Source organism: Triturus cristatus, chromosome 3_2 (genome assembly GCF_964204655.1).
Source record: "Triturus cristatus chromosome 3_2, aTriCri1.1, whole genome shotgun sequence".
NCBI lineage: Eukaryota > Metazoa > Chordata > Amphibia > Caudata > Salamandridae > Triturus > Triturus cristatus.
In genome coordinates, this window is record NC_140584.1 from 437,654,417 (window position 1) to 437,669,282 (window position 14,866).

Consider the following 14,866-nt stretch of genomic DNA (forward strand, 5'->3'; position numbering starts at 1 on the left):
GTGCCACCACAACCTTGCACACCCCTATTCAGTTGCATGTCAGAATACTTTTTACAGAAATATCATCTAACATGCACATAGTGTGCTAATTATAGTTTGCAAAAAAGAGTGTCCCATTGTGTGTACATTTTCTGCTTTTAACTCCCATGGGGCAATCATTTTGGAAATTATATTTTAGACACAAAACCTATGTCAGACGATATTCTCACAATCATCTTTTGGTACTATACCCCTCTCTATTGATGGAAATGTTGCACAACGGTGCTGACAGCTAAAGTTAGATTAAATAATGTTAACAACATATTGGGCCTCATGTAGGTAGCCAAATACCGGTCGGTAACGGCCGATTTTCGGTAATTATACCGTTACCGACCGGTATTTTGGCTTTTGAGATGTAGGGGGAGAATTTCTGTATTCGGAATTTACCGAATCGGCAAAATTACCGATTCAGTAAAATTACCGATTCGGTAATTTTACCGATTCGGTAAATTCCGAATACAGAAATGAGATGTAGGGGGACTGTGTGGTGTGTGTGGGGATTCGTTATTTACCACCAACTAATAGTTGGTGGTAAATGACGAATATGTGTGTAAATGCAATATTTTGCCCGTAGATGTGTGCAATGTGGCAGACACACATGCCCTCAGGGCATGTATGTGTGCCACATGTGCACACATGGCCGAATCAGGGGTGCAACAGGGTGTCAATGTGACACCCTGCCACCCTTGCATGTGGTCCCCCATTACCGAATCGGTATTTACCGATTCGGTAATGAGGCATACCTTCCCATCAATGGGAAGGTATGCCTCATTACCGAATCGGTAAATACCGATTCGGTAATTACCGAATTTTTCCGAATCGGTAATATTTACCGACCAATTACCTACATAGCATTTACCACTTCATAAATACCGAATCGGTATGATTCGGTATTTATGAAGTGGTAAATGCCAGCCCACCTACATAAGGCCCATTGTGTGGTAAGATTCTGCATATGCTACAATGCAGCTTGGAAGTTGTTAAAATAGATGCTAAGAAACTGGCATAGGGATTTTTTATGCCTAAGTATTTTGAACGATAAATAAAGTGGAGGCACCGATGAACACTGTCTTGTCCTTTGTTCGTCGAGCCTACCTGTATGTATGTTACTCTTCCCATATTCTCTTCTCTTTGTCCCGTAGCCCACTCCACATTTAGATGTATGGGAATTTGGAATTAGGCCTGCAAATTTACATACTTCACACTTTGCAATATGTGAGGTTATGCAAAATTCATTAAATCTAACATAGTGAAAGTTTTTGCAAAAGTTGGCAGATTTTTTTCTCAAAATATATTTTAAAATGTACACAGAGTTGCAAATTTTGCAAAGTTAAAAAAAAAAACTCCACTAAGTTTGCAGGGGAAGTACTTGTATCCCAACTTGCTTCCATGGCTAATGGAAGAGGTGTGGAGCAGTGGCCAGGGTGCCAGACTCCAGACCACGGGGTTCATGGTTTGATCCCCGAGGGCAGGTTAGCCCAGCACCATGTGACTCTGGGAAATAGCTTGGTTATTCTTCCTGACGGCCCCCAGTGCCAGGACACCTCTCAGGAAAGAATGTATGACGTTACTTAGCAGACCATGACTTTAGTGCGATGTTTTTACATCGCAAAAACCATTACTTCGCATTTTTATAGTTCGCATGCTTTTACTACGCAAATACATTGACAATAAAAAAAACTATGCTCTTTCTCCGCTTTTTTTTAATATGCATACCACTTATTTTCCTTTTGCTCACGTTTTAACTGTAAGAGCCATCCTGCAGCCAAAATACCAACATCACCGAGATAGGGAAAAATATGAAACGGAGAACGAGAAAATAAAAACAAGCATACATCGTACCTTGATTAAATAAACCGATAACAATATAGATGAAAAACGAGTGGCAAGATATTTTTAAAGCAAACACGATGTGAGAAGCACTTTTTACCCTCCTCGTCCCCCCTGACACTACTCTACTCTACACACACATATTAAGGCACAAAACATCACATTTACAGCCCTTTTTACCCTCCTCATCCCAACCTGACACTACCCTACACACACACAAACACAAACACAAACACAACACAAACACCACAGCACTACCCTAAACCCTAAATTACTACCCCATGCACAACCCTTCCCCTTCCCCCAGTCCTGTCCTAATATTCTTACACTACCCTTCACGAACCTAACACTACCCTAAGCACAAATACACTACTCTACACTACACTACACAACACAACCCTAAAACCTAAAAGTCTACCCCCTTCACCACCCTAAAAACCACACAGCCCCACTTACCTATCTTCCCTCGTGGTCACTCTCTTCACCTTCAAGCCTGCTTCCTCTCTTCTTATGCTTCCTGTCATCAGATTCACGTTATACGGAAGCGCCTCAAAATAAACACAATTAAGTAGATAGCCTGCGAATAAACCTATTTGCGAAGTAACGGTAGCATGCATACTAAAAGCAAGCTAAGTAAAAAATGCGCAGAAACGGTAATGCGCAGTACCAGCTGCGGAGTAAGGGTAGAATACCCTCCGGAGGTAGTTGTGCGCTTTACAATCGCTGGTATTTCAATTCATGCCTCCTTTCCACCCGACTGTTGTTGTTGCCCTTAAGATTATACTTTCCCTTTCAGTCTTGTTTCATAGTCCCTCCTTTTGTACCTCTTTTCTATTCTACACTGACCATGCTTTTGGTCTCGGCCTGAACTTCCAAAGTGCCGGTAGGGGAGCTTACTTGGCAGATAATGAAGCTTACACTGGTGAGCAGATTTACCATAAAGGTCCAAAGCCACTATCTTTGTCCTTTCTCAATCTTCTGGAATACCTTCTCCATTACTTCATGGCATGCTAACTCAGATTACACCGGCCACTGAAGGGAAAGAGGGGCTGAGCAAGCTATATGGGTCGAGGGGCCGAGACTGCTGTCAGCGTAATGCTGTTATTCACTCTTCTGAAAGGAAGAGATATTACATTGGAGTGAGGTAACCACAAAGAGCACATATTATAGATAATGAATACAGCAACACCAGTACGGAGACCGACAATCACTCCAGAAACTGATAAGTGTGAAACCCCAAGCTCCACTAAAGGTTCAGTGAAGCACTGACATGTCACCTGTTCTGCGTGTCACAGAGGAGTGTGGTCAGAGGTCAGTTCTGGGTGGACCTCTGACAAAAGATGGATACAGGAGATATCCAGGCCAAACTCTCTATGTGTGCTGAAAGGCAGCTTGTCACCCCAAAATAGTTTTCCTGGAGTTGTTGCGCAAGAGGAACAAGACCACTGACCTGGTCAGTGTGGCTGCTCTCACCCCGCACAGCTCCACCACTAAGTGCTGCCCCCAGGGGCCCCTGAGCTCTCTGTGCAGAGTGTTCGAGGTCCTCTTCCACCTGCAGGCTCCTGCCTGCACCTCATCCCTGGTGGTCCAGTGGGAGAGCACTCTGCTCTTCTGCTGTTCTGCCTCTGCCGTTCTTTGCCTCTTTCCTTTTGTGCCCTCTTTTTCTCTCTCCTTGGTTTTGCCCTTCTGTCAATTTTCACTTCTTACTCTCCTCACTCTTTCCTTCATTTTCCCCCTGCCGCCCCCGCGGCCCCTCCCCACTCCAGTGTTCTTCCCGCTCCCGCCTCCCAGCTAACCCACCACCTTCCCAATCCCTACATAATGGCGGCCGCTGCGCGGCTGCGTGCAGCGGGCGTACCGCTGGCTCACCAAAGGTGGGCCAAAAGCAAGTCCGTTTGTACCCGTCAGCGCCCTGATTGCGACCAGCTCCTGGGACCCTGGTCCTCAGAGCCACCACAGCTACAACTCCAGAAACCTCCACGATCTCAACCCCAGACGCAACAACAACTGCCAGGTCTCAACGCCAAACAACACCCACAGCCCTCTCCTGTCTACACTGCCGCCTCACCTACACCCACCTCCGTAGCCCAGCAGCATCTTCCATCCTACAGGACATCACCTCTCACAAACCACTCAACTGCATTCTCCTCAAGGTACTTTCTCTACATAAGCACGCCATAGAAATCTGGGACCTCATTAACACCTACTTGCCCGACGTCGCCTTCCTCATGGAAACCTGGACCAACGCTTACTCTGCACCTGACATTGCCATCCCCCATTCCAGACGGATACAAGATGTTGCACAAGGACCACCCCATCCCTTCAGGAGGAGGCATCACCGTCATTGACAAAAGCACCCTCCACATGACCACCCTCCCAGGCGACACAGCGACCCTCCTGAAGCACCTCCACTACCAGATACAGACCAACCCCGAAATTACTCCACACGGAACCATCATCTACAGGCCACCCGGCCCCCATGCTCCCTTTACCGATGCCATCACCGACCTCACCGCACCCCATGCCCTTGCATCCACAGACTACATCCCATGCGGAGACCTAAACTTTTACCTTGATAACCACGATGACTCAAACGCCGCTTCCCTCCTAGAGAAGCTCGCCAGCATAGGACTGAAACAACTAGTCCCTGACCCAATGCACACAGCGGGATGCACACTCAAACTCATCTTCACCGGGGGAGACAGCGTCTCCTACAGCCACACCACAGAACTCCTCTGGACAGATCACCGCTGCATCCACTTCTCCTTAAAAAAAAACATCATACACAAGCACGCCCACTGCCTCCCCTGTGGAAGCTGGAACAAAGTCTCCAAAGACTAGCTCACCTCCGCCCTCGTCAGCACCCCGCCACCGACTAATTCGGATGCAACCACCGCTGCACGCTATCTCCACTGCTGGATCATGAACTGCACCAACACATTCGCCCCCCTCAAGAAAGCCACGGAAGACACATCAAGAAAACAAGCTGGTTCACTCTTGCTCTCCAAGAATACAGACGCTCCTGCAGATGGCTCGAAAAGACATGGCGGAGCAACAAAACCCTGGAAACACGCGCAGCCGACAAAGCAGCCTTCACCGCACACCACCAACTCACGAAGAAGAAATCCCTCCAAGACAGAATCCTCATATGCACACAACACTAAAGAACTCTTCTCCATCATTAAGGAATTTGCCAAACCCTGCAGTGAAACAACAGACATCCAACCCTCCCAAGACCTCTACAACAGACTCAGCACCTTTTTCCACCACAAGATCAAGATGATCCACGACAACTTTGACAACCAAGACCACCTCACCAATATAGCTCCTCTCTCATGTGACGCCACCCAATGGACCCTGCTCAAATGGATGCTGCTCATGACAGAAAACAAGTTGAAGACCACGAAAAGCATCCACTCTGGAGCACCCTCAGACACCAGGCCACACCACACTTCCACAGAGCGATTCTGCCATCGCACCCTAACTTTGTCAGACAATCAACTGCTCCTTCGAGACCGCCACTTTCCCCGACGATTGGAAACACGCCGGAGTCAATCCCCTCCTGAAGAAACCCTCAGCGGACCCGACAGACCTCAAGAACTTCAGGCCCATCTTCCCTTCGCAGCCAAGGTCATCGAAAAGGCCAACAACACCAAGCTAGCAAGCTTCATCGAAGCTAACAACGTCCTGGACATCGCTCGATCCAGATTTAGAAGCAATCACAGCACCAAGGCAGCCCTACTCGTCTCCACAGACGACATCCGCTCCTTCCTCGACCAGGGTGACATAGCAGCCCTCATCCTCCTGGCCCTCTCAGCTTCATTCAACACTGTCTCCCACCGCACCCTAGCCACCAGACTCCATGACACCAGCATCCACCGCAAGGCCCTTGACTGGATACGCTCCTTCCTCACCGGCAGAACTCAGCAGGTCAGACTCCCTCCCTACCTCTCAAAACCGACAGATACCAACTATGGAATGCCTCAGGGCTCCTCCCTCAGCCCACCCTCTTCATCATCTACATGGCCCCCCTCGCAACCCTCATCAGGAACCACAAGCTCAGCATCATCTCATATGCCGATGACAGCCAGCTGATCCTCTCCCTCACCAATGAACCCAACAACACCAGACACAACTCCAAAGAAGGGATTAAAGCCATCACCACCTGGATGAAGAACAGCTGCCTGGAACTGAACTAAAAAAAGACAGAAGTCCTCATTCTTGGCTCCACCCCCTCAGCATGGAACAACTCCTGGTAGCCCTCTGCTCTCCCCACAGTGACGCATCACGCACAAAACCTCTGCATCATTCTAGACTTATCGCTCACAATGAACCTCCAGATCAACGCCGTCTCCTCGACCTGTTTCACCCTCTGCATGCTTCGAAAGACCTTCAGATGGATCCCAGCCAAATCCAGAAAAAGTGTCACGCACACACTCATCAGCAGCAGACTGGACTACGGCAATGCTCTCTACGCTGTAATCAACAAGAAACTCCTTGGCAAACTCTAGACTGTTCAGAACATCGCAGCCAGACTGATCCTTGACACCCCCCATCGCAGTCACATCACCCAACACCTCTGTGATCTCCACTGGCTACCAGTTGATAGAAGAATAACCTTCAAATTACTCATCCACACATACAAGGCCTTCACAACACCGGACCCGCACACCTGAACTGCCGCCTCTCCTTCCACGCACTCAAAAGACTCCTACAATCAGCCTAGCTCTCCCTGACCACTGTCCCACGTATTAGCAAGACTAGAACGGGAGGAAAGTCCTTCTCTGATCTTGCAGCCAAAGCATGGAACTGGAACACCCGCCCCCTCTGGCAATCTCCCACATTGCCCCAGTTCAGGAAGGATCTCAAGACCTGGCTTTCCAGGTGACCCCAGCAGTCAAGGGAGCCACGCACCCTACCGCCAGTGCCCTAAGACCCTCACGGGTGAGTAGTTGCGCTTTACCAACCCTGATTGATTCATTGAGAGGTCATGTAGAGTCTCCTCCTAACTGTGATGTTGACCCTGATATAGCTGAACTCCTCTTCAAACTGCCCGTGGTCTTATTTTTAGCAGTGCAGTCCTTGTGGTCTGAAGTGCAGCAAGTGCTGGTCCCAACATGGGTGCCAGAACAAGTCAGTGAAATGACACAATGGTGCATCCAGCAGTCCGACAAGTGAGAGAAAGCCACATATTACAGAACACAACCATATTATTACTCATGAAAACACAATAGATTTAGCATTCCAATAAATATCATTTGTAACACTCAAGTGAATTCTTAAAGGTTATTTTGGTGATATTGGTGTATCATGGGATGGAGTTCAGTAAGTCATTTTTATTTTTAACTAATCAAGTGTATGTGTACTCCTGTACTGCCAGATACGTCCAATGTTTGCTCAGGCCTTGTACAGATTGGAGCTTCCCTTGGTATCAGTGTCTTGTTCCCATATATATATATATATATATATATAGCAAAAGTAATCTTGGTGTGATATATATATATGTATATATATGTATATATGTATATTTTTTCTCGCCCCCGCTTGACGAATCACCCCAAGACTTTCAGGATAGGAGTGGACCGGAGCTGGCCCAAAGTTTTGAAAATTTTGCGAAGATTCGTCAATCTGCGCCAAAGTTATTCGGAATAGAATGTTGTGGATTTCCTATGGAAAATAGGTCCTAACTATAACTACCTACTGGCGACCGCCAGTAGGTAATATATGTATATATATATACACACACACATATTTAAATTTATATATGTATATATATATTTAGATATATATCATTAGGGCATATTGAGTGCACCTGTTTATAAGGTCAATACGTTTCAAAGGATATTATTGTGTCGGATAAAGATGTGAGGGAGAAAATTTGTGGCATCATATTATAAATGCTACTGAAATGCATGTAAAAGTCCTGACTACTTACAGGTAATCTTCACTACCTCTAGTCAAACTTTCCTCATCACATTTGTTCCATCTCTTCCGGCAGTGGCGGCTGGTATTTGAAGGCGGTGGGGGAGTCGGGTCGTGGGGGAGGGGATGACTTTTTTTTTTTAAATACACACTTACCTGTCTGCTGCTGCCGCCCGCCATCGTCGCCGCCTCCTCTCGGTCCTCTTCCCCACTTCCAGGCCAGGAAGCAGGATGCACCCAGCTCCCAGCCTCACGATAGCCATTCACAATGCTGCAATGCAGCGTTGTCATTGGTCTGAGAATGGGAGGCTGGGCATGTTCTCCATACAGGCTGTAATGCACCCTGCATTGAGAACATGCAAAGTGTGCATGAATGTTTGGCTGGCCCCAGAGGGCCGGCCACACATTCATACGCACTTTTTGGAGTACAAACCATTCCTCCCCTCCCCTGCTCTGTCAGCAAAGCAGGCCAACCCCGTCCTGCCCACCAAGCTGCTGCAACACGGAAAAATTAAAATGATAATAACTTAGAGTTATTATCCTTTTATTTTTCCTTTAGTGACACTGCTTAAAAGCAGTGGGGTGACACTTCTCCATCTTAGCGGATGAGCCGCCATTGTCTTTCGCCTTGGCTATTGCCAGGGTCTGTTGCTTGATGACTACAAGATGTGCTTATCATATGCCAAAAGGAAGCTATACCTGAGTAAAGGGGGTGGGGTTTAAACAAATGTGTTTAGGGGCAAACTAACTGCATGGCTTCTGCATGAAGAATCACCGCAGGCTTAAGCACTGTGGCGAAGAAGGTCAGAAAGGTGATGATCACTCGAGTCTGCAGATGTTTTTAGCAAAGATTGCTTAAAAGAATGCAACTACATCTTTTTTAAATTAGCTAGCCAGAATTCATTGCATGTTTGGAAATTGTTTGGTCGTAGTCTTATACTGAAATTCTTAGCCATCTGAAAAAAAAGTAGTTAGTAGAAGCAAGGCCAGCCGCGGTCCGTGCAGGTAAGAGTGGTGGGGCAGTGAGGCCGGGTGGTGGGGGATTTCGACAGACGACAAGGAGGGAAAATTAATTATTTATTCAATTTTTCCCCTGGTCATCTGTCAAATCACCCCCTTCCAACTGCAGTGACAAAATGGGGCCAGCTGAAATGGGGCCTACTGCATTCTAATTGTGGCACTTTTAATAAACACCTGGGTGGTAGAGGGGCCAAGTTTACTTACTTGCTTTAAGGTCCATGACACACTTGCTAGCTACTGATAATTAGTGATGAAATAAAAAAAATGACAAATGGCCCTTGAAGAAGGTTAAAGCATCTGAATGAATGTCATAAGCCTTGAGGTTGTTGCAGAATTCATGAAAGCCTGAGCAGCTGCAGACAGTTGATATGACTGTCGCACAGTAATGTATGTGTCCTGTGAGAATGACCATGCAGTTAACACTTCCCCAAGCCTACCAACCTTTCTGAGGCTCCAACCTGTCAAGAATTCTCCAGATTTCCTTTCTGGGGTGCAAACGTATTATTGGAGCAAACTATCAGACAGATCCCAATTATCAACGTATCTTCCTGCTTTCCTTTTCAGGCGCGGTGCGTCCATTGGGGCGTGGGGGCGTAGCCCCCCGCCCGCGCCCGCAGCTCCCTCCTCTGTGAATGTCAGTCAGCGCGCCCGCAGCTCCCTCCTCTGTGAATGTCAGTCAGCATGACGTCGGACCGTGGGCGGTCCGGCGTCATGTTGACTGACATCATTGTCAGACGCCTTTGGGAAAGGCAGCACAAGTGCGCATGAGTGGGCATGGAGCTTAATTTTTTACTCCGTGCCCAGTCATGCGTACTTGTGTTTTTGCTGCCTTGCGCATGCCCATTAGGAGCCCCTCGGTCTCCTAATGGGCAGGCGGCGGGCGAGGAGTAGGCTGTGCCGTCAGCCAATCCTGGCGCTGCTGCAGCGCCAGGATTGGCTGAGGGCCGGGTTGCCAGTCACTTGCGTCACGTGGACGAGGTGTTCCGGACCATTTGAAGGGGCAGAGAGGCGCCAACGCGGGCCAGGAGAAGAGGCGGTCACCGGTCAGGTAAGTGTTTTTTAATCTCAGGGTGGTTTGGCTGGGTTTGGGTTGGTCAGGTTTGGCTGGATAATCTGGCCGGGTTGGCGCCTCGGCAGTGCTGGGCTTGCTTGCAGTTTTGCTGGTACTAGTAATGTCGGCCTCCATGTTTAAGACTGTCTTTGCTCTGCATTGCTGCCAGGGCCTAAGTTCGATCTTGGCAGAGGGCCTTTTGCCTCTTGGGCTGCAATAGCTCTCCGGTGTTTCTTCACTTATCAATGTCGCCTTGGATGTCTTTGGTAATTGGTTTACTCCTGGGCTCCTACCGCTTCATGTTTTTTTAGCCGGCACACCTTCAATGGAGACAGTGCTCCAGTCCCTTCTGGCAATTGGGCATTCCGTGCTCCTCTAGTTTTTGCAAACTAAGCTGGCTAGTGTGTACCTCGTGACTCTTCCAGTGCTCCGTTATATGGATTTCAATCACCTGTCCTGAACAATATCCCTGTTTTTTTGTACCTTGATGGAGTTCTAGGGAAGTACTCATACTGTTCCTACCCAGGGACTACAGTGGGGTGTTAAGCAAGCAGTAGAGTAGCAAGGATGCCATAGGCTCAAGTGTAAGCAGGGGAAATGGCCCCTTTGCTGTTGGAGCGATTAAATCCAGCAATTACTAGGGTTTAATGGCCCTTTCAATTCCCTAGTGCGACTGCACCTGCTGCACCCATGCAAGGTGACATTGAAAGGGATGGAGCAGAGCAGTCGATTCTCAGGTCTGCTTCATTCCCCTGCTGGCCACGGTTCCCTTTCCTTGTTTTAGGCATTTATTCTTTACACTCTCCATCCCCTCAATCTACACCATAACAATCTAATTTCAAGAACTGCCCAATTTCTTAGACTCTGTGTAGTATTTGAATAATGTCTGCATACTCACCATCACGCTGTGTTTGACAGAGCAGGGTCCATTCAGGCCCTGTGCTGTCAATCATATTCGCACTATTGTGTGCATTTGTGTAAACACAGTCATCATGACAGTACCCTGGCAGTGCCAATTAAAAAATCCATGGTAAATATCCTCGACAATGCACCATTTGCACACTATTTTTACCCCCCAAAATTGGGGGGTTTCTACCTTATGACGGTCGGGCTTGCTCGCCGTGCGAGCACACCAACAGCCACTCATCCCAAACCTTTACTCCCCACTTATTTCAAATGTCACCAGCCGCCCCTGTTCCTTTCTACGTATTATGCTCTATATATTTTCTGCACAATCTGCAATATTTTCATGTTTGTTCTATTGGCCCTGAATAAAAATGTATTTTCTCATGAGTTAACTTTAAACCTGTTTTCCTCACTACTTTTAAAATGGATGAATGTTGGCAATCTTCTAAAAACAATTTTAAATGTGTGCTAACGTCCAGCTTTCACCCTGAAAATCCAAATGCAAAAACTTTGGGAACTGAAACAGCAACCAAGTTCTTTCCAGGAGTTCCGTGGAATTCGAAAGAGAAAACCCTTGCAATATTGCACTTCCCTAATTTCCGTAGAGGCCCGTTTATTTTTTCTCTGCGTTCAGACAATAGTTGAAGAAGCAGGAGTTACCGCGAAGTATCCTACAAATGTCCTTCCTCGGTCGCAGGGTTCCCACTTCCTCATAATTGCAGCTGCTGAATTGCATGTCCTGTCTGCATCCTTTCCAGGCCAAAGCGTCTTGCGCACAGTTGGAATGATTAGAGAAACGACAAAATTAATTTCAAATTGGGTACTGCAATTATTTTAATTCACAAGGTATTGCCAGGCGAGAAGACTCTGAATTCGATCTTTTTATGGTCCTTCGGAGTCTTTCTATCACTTTTAGCCTCGACGTCATAATACTCTGTGCTCGAGCGGCCTTGAGTAACCCTAGCAACGGAAAGGCCTGAAGTACCAGGCCGTAGCCACAAGCCGGGGGCACCTCCTGGACCCCGTGTTGACAGGGAAGTGCGAGGCAACACTGAAAATGGCTGCTGCACTCAGTGCGACGCTGTCTGCTTGCAGGTGACAGCCTTTACCAGTTTGGTATTAGCAGCATGTTTTGAGAGACAGAGGCCTGCCACAAAGGAAGGAACATTCACCAACAAGGAGGTGAGGAAACATTTGTAGCGCCCTCCACCGAGCACCCTCCGTTCTTTTCCTCAGTGAGACGTAGGAGTGTAGATGTCAAGTATTCAATAAGAAATCAGTGCATCTTCCCTGACTCGTCACGTCTGCATGGACCAAGTGGTGTTGTAGATCAAGCAGTGACTGTCTCCAACATCTAGATCCAGTGAGTATCCAAGAACTTAGGGAAACTGTAAGTCGCTTTGGTATCTTGCTGGTTAGTTTGAGATTTATTGATGAGTGTTTTTTTGTTAACTTTGCGAACCTGTATGATTTAGTGAGGATCTTTCTAGGGTCTGGGGCAGAGTTTGGGTCCAATAATAGGCTTTTCTTGTGAAAATAAGGAATATTGTTCAGCTTTTCCTTATGGAGGGTAAAATATACTGCTTAATTTGAGCCGGTGGTTTCTAGTGCTCGGCACCAGCAATGCCAAAACCGGCACTCGTGACAGTCTGCCACAAGGTGGCGCTGTCTGGTTAATTTAAAGCTGACCACAACAATAGTTAATTATTATTTCAATATACATAAAACTTGACTATTTCCTGGCGCCAAAACCAATGTTATAGCTTTGGGGGCCTGGAATAGTCTGAATTAACACACTTGTAGCAGTGTGATGGTTAGTAGTTGTGGTGTTAATTTTACTGGCAGCATGGCAGGGGCAATGTGTGGTGCAAGCTGCAGTGCTCTCCTGAAAGCCCTGGTACATTACAAATTAAGCACTGGGAAAGGGGGAGTGTGGAGAAAAGGAAGCTTGGACCAATCATGTATTACTTATGCTTGAAAATATTCGAAGCTCATCCTAATGGTTTGCTGACAACCATCCTTCATACTGAAAGCTTAAAAAGTAATGAAAACACATGCATACCCCAAGAACATTTGTTTACCTAGATTCCCATCCATACTTAAATATACAACAGGCACGAGAATTTAGGGTGCAACACAACTACCCATCCCGCAGAAGGATGAAATACATTTACCAGACAAGTGCCAATCCTGTATCATGGTGTATTCTATTAACTCTTGTAATATGACACTTTCATGGAGCCATTAGTAATTTGCTACTTTGAAAATATTCCTTTACGTTATCACTTTAAAAAAACCCGAGATATTCTTATTGCAACAAGACGTTATATTTTGTTGGATGAGTTTTCTTAAGGATGACCGATTCATATATTTACTGAAAAAAAAGATTATGTAAATTGCTAATGCTATACAAGCCTTCATGCGAATCTGCGTTAGTTTAACTGTAAAAATGATGTGCAATGAGTAATCTTTATTCTTATGTATGCACTAATTGTACCTTGATTGTGCAAGGTTCAGTAACACATTTTGTGGTTGGTTTCCCAACCTTTTCATCAAAGACACTAGTCTACGTAGTAGGTTGATAGCAATTAACTGTTTCGTTTGTTTTCGGTTTTATCTAATTGTTCAGTGATGGCCTGACCTGCAGGACGGTCAGTCTGAAAATCCAGTAGGGCTGGGCGTACTCACATCCAGTCATAGTTCTAACATGTGACTGACCTAGCTGCAACATGTGATGACATAGCTGTGTTCTTTCTTCCTTTAAGAGACAACACCCTATTGGAAAAAATCAACCTTTCTCAGTAGAAAGTGGTCTATATCGTCTTGATTAAAGAAGACAAGTGGCACTATTATGCATAGTACCATGGGGTGCAATGCGTCTTTGTGCCCATCTTCTGCACCCCCCAACGCATTTAAGTGTCAAATATTAGGCCACAGGTGCCTGCACCTTCTGAAATATGGATGGTGCAGGTGCCAGATGTGTGCCAGGGTGATCACAAGGGGATGCAATCTCGTTTGCATTGACATGCGGCCCCGTGCAAATGAGGGAACCTTTGCTATTGCGCCCGCTTCATATTATAGATGCAGGTGCAATGGGAAAGAAGCTGTTAGTAGGCACACTGGCAGTGTGCCACATATGAGGTGCATACAGTCAATGCACCCCCAATGGCCCCTCTTGGAAGAAGGTAACAGGGTTCCAAGAGACCCCCAGGAATTCTCCTGCAGGCGGGTGCAGTCGCCCACTGCCCCCATCTGCGGCAGGATCCATGTCCCCTTTGAAATGAACACCAGGTCTGGCTCCTGAAGTGAAAGGCAGACCGGTGGCTGCAAGAACAAGCCCGTCTTTCACAAAGTAGGTGCTTACAAGGCAGACATGAGTTGGCACATGCACTGTGAACATCACATTTGCTGTAATGGGGTGCACTGTCCCAGTCTATGCCTGACAATCCGTTTTAAGGGTGCACCCGAGAGTGGGACAGTGTGCCCTATATGTAATATGTCCTCAGTTGTCTGCTTTGTCACATCTGTCAGCCCACATGCAGCGGTGGTGTCTGTCATGACAGTGTAAAAGCAATGACGCTGATTGGAATGTAAGTGCTATATTTGCTCTGAGCAGAAGGTACTGGCCTACAACTGTTGCAGATTTGAACATGGCATTAACTGAGGGCTATTAATGAAACAAGGTCTTGTTAATTTGGCCATATTCCTAGCTTGACTCATCGCTTGAGTAATGGAAGTATGCTCTAGATAAAAGGCTCTGTACCATGAGTCATACAAGCTTCACTGTGGAATGCATGACGACAAAAGGGGGTTGGAGTAAAAAATGTCTTGTTCCCCATCATATAAATAATCATGTTGCTATGTGCATTGTCAAGATTCTTAAGTGTTCCTGAATTTTCAACCTCCTGAGGCCACACTGCCCTCTAGGCTTAGTAACATGATTGTAGAGAGTGTGCTTATTCTTCTGGTTGGCTGTATATGAAGAATCATTTCCATTTTTTCTATTTACAGCTCTTACCTGTATCAACTCTTTTCTGTCCCTGGGGAAGTGTTTAAGACAAAATGGATTCTGCTAATAAACATGTTGCAGTCTGTAAG

General features: G+C 46.5%; 1 protein-coding gene across 1 annotated transcript in view; it reads left to right on the top strand.

Annotated features, from left to right (window-relative positions):
* CSMD2 (CUB and Sushi multiple domains 2) overlaps positions 1–14,866 on the top strand; it is a 1,634,099-nt gene that overhangs the window by 1,018,810 nt on the left and 600,423 nt on the right. The gene's annotated exons all lie outside the window — the stretch shown is intronic.